A 10,591-nucleotide genomic window follows, 5' to 3' on the forward strand; every position below is an offset into this window, starting at 1 on the left:
GTCCTAAGAAAGCACCATCATTTGTCATTTATGAAGACGTCATAACTATGCTCGAAAAGGAGCTTCACATGAGTTCGAAGGATTAGAAATATGTTCCTGAGCCACCATATCCAACCAACGTTCTCCACATGCCATATCCTGAGGAATACGAAACTCCCAACCTTGGTCTCTTTGATGGAATGAAAGGTAGCCCTAAGGATTATATAAGTCGTTTCATTTACGCTTTAGATTCTTATGTCGGCGACAGCATCCTCCGTCTCAGGGAGTTTTCAAAAAGCTTAATGGATCATGCCTATACTTAGTACACCACCCTCGCACCAAGTTCCATCCGAACTTGGGAAGAACTGGCAGGCAAGTTCTGTAAAAAGTACTTCCAGCATGAGGAAAAAGTCATGACAACTCAGCTCAACAATATGCGTCAAAAGCACAGGGAAGATATGGTGACTTTTGTCAAGCATTTTCGAGACCTCGCCATTGACTGCTATGACGAAAAGGATGAGAAAGCCCTTGTGGAGATCTGTATCAATAACATTGTTGCTGACTATAAGGTGTACTTGGAAAACATCAATATCAGCCAGTTCTTGGGGCTCTTAGAAACAGTGAGGAATACCAGCTTGTCTATTAAGCCTTCCACAAGGAAACCCTGGAAAACTGACAAGAAGGAAGCTCATTATGCCCTACCCGTGGATGACGGATCTGACTGCAACCCGCGAAAAAGGAAGGAAATAGAGAGCAATATGGAAACCTATTCTCCACTAGCATGCAACAACGAGGAATTCCAAGCTATCCTCGACACCATGCTCGCAGATGAGGCCATTAAGCTGCCCTAGCCATACAAAACCCTTTCCAGTGAAGATAGAAAGGATCCCAAGTACTGTTGCTACCATAAGCATGTGGGACAGCCCTCTATTGTATGCCAAACTTTTGCAAAAAATTCTCCATGCAAGATGCAAGCCATATACACTGACCTTTTTCCAAAACGCCGAGAGAAATAGGTAGCAGCTATCATTATATACTCTAAAGATGATGATACCTATCACTTGTGATCAACGACCCCAAGCCACCGAAAGCCATCTGGGATCCTTTCGGAAGCATGGATGAGACTTTCCGGTGCAAATACTCAAGCCACAAAGCTGTGACACGCCATGGTCCCAAGCTGAAGGATTGGGAGAGGAGAGTGAAGACATCATGGATTTTTTTTCCCAAGCTACAATGACGAGGTCTTCACCGTCGAGATGTCAAAAGAATACAACTCGGGAACACTAGAAAGACAACAAATCAACCAAGAAATGACGGTTGTGACTTCGCACAACCTCTCCGACATGGAAACTGATTCCCAAGGGCAAGGACCTATTGCAACACAGGCCCTCCAGGGAAATACAAAATTCAAATCTCCCTTCAATCAGCTTGGATGTAGCTTTCAAAACCCCTTCTTAGGCCTTGGTTAAGCCTTGTACCTTTGAGAAGTGATCCCTTTTCGGAATAGGCCTTACTATAAGAAAAAAATTCATTGTGCAAAAATTCCATTGTGTCAATTTCAGGAACCATTTGTGATAAAAAAAAATAAAAATAAAAAAATAAAACCCGTAAATCTTGTAGGGTCCATTTATGTGCCACATCAGCATTTAACGGAATTTTTAACAAAATTGTGACGGAATGACCACATTGATTTGCGACACCTATTTTTAGGGACTACATTGATTGATTTTTAATTTTAAGGACCATCTTGATGGTAAGGATTAATTTCAGAGACCATTTGTGATAAAAACCCTTCTTTTTATCTCCAATCAATGAACTACTGCCGTTGCTTTCAAAAAAAAAAAAAAGAAATTGACTCTGAAGAAACTTTGACCATTATATTTCATACTAAAGATTAATGGATAATCTAAAATAAGTAACTGGATCTTGCGTTCTATAGTTTATGTGTTGAATGATTTTTGAGTAATGTCTTAGCTAGGGAATAAAGCTTACAAATTATTGGCAGATAATAATTATACATGCAGATGTTAAATTGTTCATTTCCTTGTTCCCTTTATAAATTTGGATGGGCAAGGAGCTGGACTATGAAAATAAGTATGCACATTACTGCTGCAACTTTATACATAAACTAAGAAATAAAAATTTGAAAGATGAAATGTCGTAATTGTATAATATCTTTATTAATTTCTATATATAGTTGAATAAACATACAAATAAAATAATGATTCCCAACTTGTTTTGATGAATTAGTTAAGAATGAATGGTACGTAAGATCAGAACTGGTTGCGGGATGAAAATGTTTGCCCAAACCCCCCAAGTGGAAGGAACAACATTAGAAAATACAATTGCTCTTCCATCAATCAATGTGAGCTTAAACGAGAGTCTCTGGTTTCGAAGGTCGATGCTGCTTTGCCAATTTGCACCCCAGTTCCTGTGCATGGGCAGCCACGTTCCTCTTCTCATCCTCGACCCTCTAATCCATGCAGCCTTCACGTCACCGCTTCCCCCGACGTTGGAGAACATCACCATGTTGAAACTTGACTGTCGCTTCAAGGTGAATCGGACTCCGCCTCTTCTTTTACACGATACCCTTTTGGTTCATACACACATTGCAAAGTGGATGCTCGAGGTTATTAATTATAATATTCGACAATTAAAAGTGTTGTTAGTTATAATACGGAGTTGCTATTGACAGTCTAAATATGTAATCATGTATTAATTCATTATTTTTTTATAAATAAGAAGTGCAGGATGACATTTTTGAAATGCTAATTAACATTTCTCATAATCTATCAAATCAACACAACGATCAATTAATAATGTATATTTGAATTATAATGCAACAATCAATATAAGGTCTAGACTGCACTCAAGTTTGAATCTCCTTTAATAGGATGGGTTTAGCCTCATAATGGGCTAACAATAATGTGATTCAAATTCGTCTTTGGCGAGAACCGAACCTAAGACTTCTCACTTACAAGTGAAGATGAATACAAATAGATTGTAGTACTAAGTGGCCTTGTGAATTATTGTGTAATAAATATATATTGACCACATTGTTGCTACCTTCTATAAACGACAGGAACTATGCCTTCATCGCCTTGTCGGGCAATGCGAAGAAAAGCAGGCATGGACATGTCAAAGTGTTGGTGAGGAAAATTGCACCACCCTCCGTTGTTGTTTGGGGGGCAGAAATTGGTGGCGGAAACTGTCACAGAACGACCTCGAAGGCACCACTTCGGATCTGTGTTGTAGTTGCACATTACTTGGTAACAAGCCCCACATGCAGTGGCGGAGGCAGTTAAGGACTACAGTAGTCCTAGGCCTACTCTCACTTAAAAAATAAGATTAGTCTACTACACCTATTTCTATTGCTTTGCAGCCCTTCTCAACAACTAAAACAAATTCATTCATTATCTATTTTTCATCTCATAGATACCATCCAAAAAATAAGTATATATTTTAAATGGTCATTTATCACAAAGAGTAGTGTTATCTGCATACATTTTTTTACCTTTAACACACTCTTGTTAATTTATGTCATTCGATATTCAATTCATTCAATCAGATGATCGCAAATTGAGAGGGTGTATGGAAAGCAAAAAGAGGTGTGTGGATAGCACAACCCTCTCACAAATCAATAACATTAAATTAAAACCCATCATTCACTTTTAATTAAAATAAAATCGTCTTTCACTTATGCACGGGGGAGTTTTCACCTTTTCTTATTGAATTTCATATATTTAGCCATTCTAAATCCCAAATTTATTGAATAAAGAACAAAAAGGTTTGTAATACTCTATTATTCACTATAAAACATTTGTTTCTATTCTATCCCACCTCTTACTTGAGTTTTAGGGTTTGCAAAGATTTTCGTACTTCTCTCTATTCAGTTTAATAATTATTTAAATACTATAGATGACATTATGCAACTGTTTCATTGCAATTCGTCAAGAATAATTTTGATTACTATGGATAGATAAAATTATCTATGCATATGTTAATTTTGACTACTTAATTATTTGGATAAATATTATGATGTTTTGCATTAGTAATTTTATAACCACTATTCATTTTTTCTCCTTCTATACTTGTTTAAGGCCACTCCTCACAAAAAATCTTAGCTCCGCCACTGCCCACACGCCTCGCCTCCTCTGAAAAGTGTGCTACTCACGGCCGCTGTATTCACTCCAAACCCCGCGTGGATGGTACTGTCATAACCACAAGCACCACCTGCGTACACATGATCAACAATATTGTTATTAAGATTTTGTTTCGTTAAAACCAAGAACTATTGAATGAGATTTGATCCAAAATTTTCTATAACAAAGTAAAGACTGCATGCCATTACACCAGCCGATCATTGGCAATAATGTTATTAAGGTTCAATTTTAATTGACATTATTAAATGATGGCCACCGAGTACTGCACAAACTCATTTATATATATCCAATTCGAGCATGACACATCCGCACAAGTTAATAAAAAAAGTATGATTAAAACAGATTTGAAAATATAAAATGCGTTGTTATTGACACTCCTAAAACATATTTGATATTAAAAAAAATGTGAGGTGGCAGGAGGACATTTTTTAAAAACATAATAAAAAAATTAATAAGAAAACATATTATCAGCACTCTAGAAAAAAACTTTGAAATAATAATAAGAAATTAACTAGTAAAGTTACACAAATGAAACTAGGGGTGGGTTCGGTTCCGTTCGGTTCGGTTTTTTGCCAAAACCGAAAACCGAACCGAAATTACTGTTCGGGTCGGTTCGGTTCGGTTTTCAATCGGTTTGTATTCGGTTCGGTTTTTCTCGGTTCGGTTTCGGCCCGGTTCGGTTTTATAAAGCATTAAATATTAGAAACCTATAAATATATTACTGGTACAATTATAACAACATAAAGCCTACAGTCAAGTTGGTTTGAAGCAATTTTCCCCAGCATAAGGTCAGGGGTTCAAACCCTGCTGCCAAAATGTTTTTTAGTATTTATTTAATTTTAAGTTAAAAGGTTTGTTGATTGCTCAAAAAAACTAAAAAAAAATTCTGAAACCTTGGAGGCATGAGGATTCGAACCCATGCGCAGGGCTTGAAAAGTTTCAAGCAAACCAACTTGGTAACAGGTTATGTCTTGTTATGATTGTATCACTAAATTATTTATAATATTGAAAATTATTAAATATATATTTGTTCGGTTCGGTTCGGTTCGGTTTCTGAACCTTAAAAACCGAAACCGAACCAGCCAGATTCGGTTCGGTTCGGTTTGGCAGTTTAGGTTCGGTTTTTTTTCGGTTCGGTTTTTTTTGGCCTCGGTTCGGTTTGGTTTTCGGTTTTTTTCGGTTTTCGGTTTTTTGAACCCACCCCTAAATGAAACAATATATTTTCTCATCAAGTAAGCTAGGTAGACCAACTTTTAGACCAAATTTGCAAATTAAGTGATGCGTCGCCAATAACAAATAAATATGTTAATCAACACTTAAGTAGTAATCTAATCATCAATAACCATTTCATATAATTTACAAATTAAATTTGGTCTAAATAGTTGGTCTCTCTATCAATAAGAACTTTTTTTTATCAACCTAGCATTAAGAATTCAAGTGACTTACCAAGGGTAGCTGGGTCCTGGTTGGTCCCATAGAAAGTTGCATGACCACTAAGCCATCCGTTGGCTTCAACATTGGTGATAGCAAACAAGAAAATATTCCAGAAAAGAGCACAAGAAACTGCAAGACTATGCCCCATTTTAATTCTCTCTCTATACATACACAAATGTAATTTGCCAAATTTGTTTTCAGACAAACTCTCAAGTACTTTAAAATATACCTTGAAGAAGCAGTTTCCATTTAGTATTTATAGACTGATGAAAAAAGGATTGCCGGTGACTAAAATAAAATAAAATGAAAATTATCAGTAATGCATGCATGATATCGTATTTTACAAAAATCAGTATTTGCAAAGCATACGCGTTTTCCCACGTCTTATGAAGTACGGAAAGACATGTACGGTAGAGGGACTGACATTTTTTAAACATGAGGGAGCAAGTGCATGTGATGGCAGATAAGCACTGTGCGATTTGCTGTTTCTTCAGAGTAACATGTCGGTGATTTTGTTGGGCATTGGAAAATCAATGAACTGATACGATGATGACCAAATTCAAGTGCTACGAACATGCACGAAGCTACCAATCTGAGTTTCCAATTACTTAGTACAAACTCAAATATGGACACGATCGATATACTGATAAACCGAACAATGAACATATTTTGGTGGTGACTTCAAATGAGTTGGATTAATTTAAACTAGTCTTCATGCACATGCGATTTGAAGTTTGGATTAATTTAAACTAGTCTTCATGCACACACGTCTGAATTACAGTATGCTACGCACAACTTACACGTTATAAATGTATTTATATGCGTGAATTGCTTTAATAAAAAAAAATTATGACAAAAAGAAAGTCAAATAGTTGAAGTAAATGAATAATATTATGCCATGCTATAAGAAACCCCTCATAAACCAATTAAAGCAGCTGAATCCACCCCTTAATGTAGATAACATCGTTTCTTAAAAAAAAAAGACCATTTGAGAACTAATTGAATCACATTATTGTGCCCGTGTGAAATGCTTTTGTTTTTTTTTATCACCAGCAATACACGTCTCTTAAGATGTTTTGAACGTGTTTAAAAATAGAGAAAATAATTTTAATAATATCACATTATGGCTAACTTATTGTGAGGCTAAGTCCACCCCATCTCCCCCTTAGTGTAGATAATATTGTTTGTTCGAAAGAAAAAAAATAAAAAGAAACAATCCTTTAACAACTAATTGAATCACATTATGCACGTGCAAAAGACTTTTTTATAACCGGCACTACATACCTCTTAAGATGTTTTGAACATGTTTTAAAATAGAGAAAATAATATTTAATAAACACCTAGTTGAATCACATTATTGTTAGCCCACTGTGAGGCTAATCACACCCGCTCTCCCTTAGAGAACTTCCAACGTGCTCTTTAGCCCGGTGGACAGGCTTCATTTGCAATCCAATCCCCTCCCAAAGTGCCGCCAGCCCATGCGGGCAATTAGGCTGAGGGGGAGCCTGTGGGAGAGTTCAGGCACAAGTCCAAGGCCCAAGCGCCTGAGGGGGAGTGATGCAAGGCTGATGTCAGCATGAAGTCAGCCACGTTATAAAAAAAAATTGCGCTAGGCGCGTGCATAACACGTGCTCGTGAGGGGCACATTACCGACAAGATTTCAGGCGGTGGGACCCTTACAGGTTGTCTTAGCCGTTACTGGGTGCAACGTGGTACCCTCTCGACCATTGGATTTCAACGGCTCTTTTTTTTGGACCGTTCGATTTCCAATGGTAAAAAAATAAATTCAAAACTCCCCTAACGGCTAGATGACGTGACACAATTTGAGTCGTTCGATTTCAAATCAATGGTCCACGTTTTTCAGCTTTAATTTTTTTTTTAAATTCTGATATGTCACCGTTATGCCACGTGTCACAATCTGGAGGGTTGGATTTCAAATTTTCTGTAATCCACAGTAGAAATTAATTAAGTTAATACAAACTTTTAAAAAATGTTAAAAATTAATAAAAAAATCCGAAATTTAAAAAATATATATATTTTTCTATAAATACCTTATCATTATCTTCCACCTTACACCACTTTTTCATATTTTCTCAAATACTTTCAACCACATTCCAATCTTTCTCTCAAAGTTTCTATATACTTTTGTTTCCAAAAAAATGGCTAATGATGCAGGTATGAATTGGATGCTTATTGAAGATGTTACGTTGTATTCTAGCTAGGTTGAAGTTACTCATGATCCGCTTTACGAGTAATGAGATACAGTTGCGAGAAATGTGAAGCAATATTCATTCCCTTTTTCTTGAGAAAATTGGTGGCAAAAGAACGGAACAATCGCTCTCAAGTCGTTGGAGAATACTCAGCCAATCGTTTATTCATTGGAGAAACGTCTTGGCACAAGCTAGTACTAATATTCGAAGTAGGAAAAATTACGCAGATCAGGTAACAATAAATTATTTATTTGTTTGTACTATACCCAAATTTACATTAGCTACTTTGATTATAATTTTTTCTTCTCCTACATTTTGTAGACACTTCAAGCACAAGCTTGGTATAATGCCAAAAACAAAAACAAATCATTCAACCGGTGGGAATGTTGGAATATTGTCAAAGATTGTCCCAAATTCAGAGTTGTGCCTGTCGGTCCAGAAGTTGTCATGAACAACACCATTCTACACTTTACGCCAGATCACAGCTCGCATGTTCATGAAAACGACACAGAACAAGTGCTAGAAGCGACCCTTGAACAAGTGTCGGGGTCGACCCGTTATCCACTTAGGTCTTAAGGTAAGTAGGCTTCAAAGAGAAAATAGAGTTCTTCGAAGAATGATTATGCAAAATATATGGAAGAACTTTGCTCGCCAAGGTGAATTGACTTTGGCAGGGGAAAAGGCTAAATTTGAGGCTAAAAAGGCTAGAGATAAGGCAAAAGCTGCAGCTGCTAAGAGATTATTTCAAGCTAATCAGAGAGAAAGAGAACTACGTAGGAAAGAAAGGGAAGTGCTTAAAAAAGAAAGAATGGCTCAACAAGATCATGACATTATGAACACGCCAGTAGATGGGATGTCTCCGAATTCTAAATATTTTTGAAACTCGAAGAAAGCGGATGTGGTGCGAAGGAAGCGTGAAAGAGATGAAAGAGCAAGTGGAGATGGTCCTCGCACCACAAATTGGTTAGGTGATGATTTTCCGTTCACGAGGGACTAGAGAATTTGTTGTATAATCAGAGCCCATAATTTTTCAATCACTTTGGGTTGTGATTTCGTATTTATTTAATTTGGTACTTTATATAATTTCGTATTTATTAAATTGAGTACTTTATGTAATTTCGTAGTTATTTAATTTAGTACTTTATTTAAACTAAGAGTATCTTTATTTAATTTGGTACTTTATTTAAACTAAGAGAATCTTTATTCAAAGAACATACACCAAATAAAAAAAATCACACTAAATGAATTACATAAACACACCAAATAAAAAAGCCACACTAAATGAACTTAAAAAACACACCAAACAAACTAAGAGCTTTCTTCTTCCACCACAAGCTTGTTTTTAAGTTTCTTGAGCTTGTTTCAATCCCCACAAGTGCCTCTATCAGGTCACTTTGTTGGGCTTTGTGATAGTATGAGGATTGGAGTGAAGTATATCGTCGAATGAGCCTTTCATTGTAACATTCATCCCTTGCTAATGGCTCGTGTTGCACGGGTTCTTTGTTGGCGTCATGAGCACAATATATTTGTGTTTTGGAATTGTTCATCATGTCTTGCTCAAATTCATCAATGGCATCATAATCATACTCATCTTCCACAATCATGTTATGAAGAATGATACACATCATCATGATGAATAGAAACGACTCTAAATCAAATAATCTAGCAACACCCTTAACAATCGCCCAATGAGCTTGGAGGATACCAAAATAAAACTCCACATCCTTCCTACACCCGTCTTGACAGCTTACGAAGTGTTTTTTCTTTTCACTTCGCAGATGTGGCATTGTTTTGACAAACAATGTCCATCTTAGATAAATGCCATCTGTTAGGTAGTGTGCTTCGTCGTACTTATGTCCATTGACCCAATATGTGACTTTCAGTGCTTTTCCTTGTAGCACCTCGTCGAACATTGGAGATTGGGCAAGGACATTAAGGTCATTTTGAGCTCCTGAAACACCCGAAAAAACATGTCAAATCCATGTATCAAATGATGTCATCGCCTCCAAAATGATACTTTTAACTCATTTTTCCCCATAAGCTCCTTGCCATGCACTTGAACAGTTTTCCCAGGTTCAGTGCATACAGTCGATGGTTCCAATCATGCCAGGAAAACCTCGCATCTCACCCTTATTCAAAAGCCTTTGCAAGTCCATTGTTGTAGGTATCTAGAGGTGTGGAGCCAAAAATATTCACAAGGCGACACGTGGGTTTTTTGGACAAAAAGGACAAAAATACCCCCGAGGCATACCGGGTCTCCTACACGCGAGCAGTGGAGAATTATCCATCAACCAAGTCAGAAGTACCCAAAATGGGTAACAATTCAAAACCTATTTCATATATGTTTTTACCTCATTTTTTCCTTATTCAATTAGCCATTTATTTCAAACATTCCATAACCATCAAAACATTCCTTTATGTTTAAATTAGCCAATTAATCATAATAAATTGGCTAATTAAACCTAAATTAAACCTAAAAACCCTAGCCACCTCCTAACTCTATAAATAGGCACCTATTCTCACCAAAAAGCTAATTCCAACACTTTGGCAAAAATCCCAAAATTCTCTAAACACTCTTTCTCTCTAAATTCTAACTTTGGCATCGGAGGTTCTTCGGCCAAAGCCCCCCCATTCATCGTGGGCGCGAGAGGCTCTTGGCCTTAACCTAAGGTGTTAATTGTTTTGTAGGTGCAAAATCGTCCAAGATCGAGGAGGAAGAAATTTGCATCCACAAATTGGTGCTTTCATTGAGAGTTGAAATCCATACTCGTAGAAGACTCTCGCACAAAAAGGTTTTTTTCTTTA

The 10,591-nt window shown here is 36.8% G+C and overlaps 1 pseudogene; it reads right to left on the reverse strand.

The window, feature by feature from the left end:
- Nucleotides 1-2,252: 2,252 nt before the first annotated feature.
- LOC103419046 (expansin-A12-like) lies at nucleotides 2,253-5,724 on the reverse strand (annotated as a pseudogene).
- Nucleotides 5,725-10,591: the final 4,867 nt, after the last annotated feature.

Source organism: Malus domestica, chromosome 03 (assembly GCF_042453785.1).
Source record: "Malus domestica chromosome 03, GDT2T_hap1".
Lineage (NCBI taxonomy): Eukaryota > Viridiplantae > Streptophyta > Magnoliopsida > Rosales > Rosaceae > Malus > Malus domestica.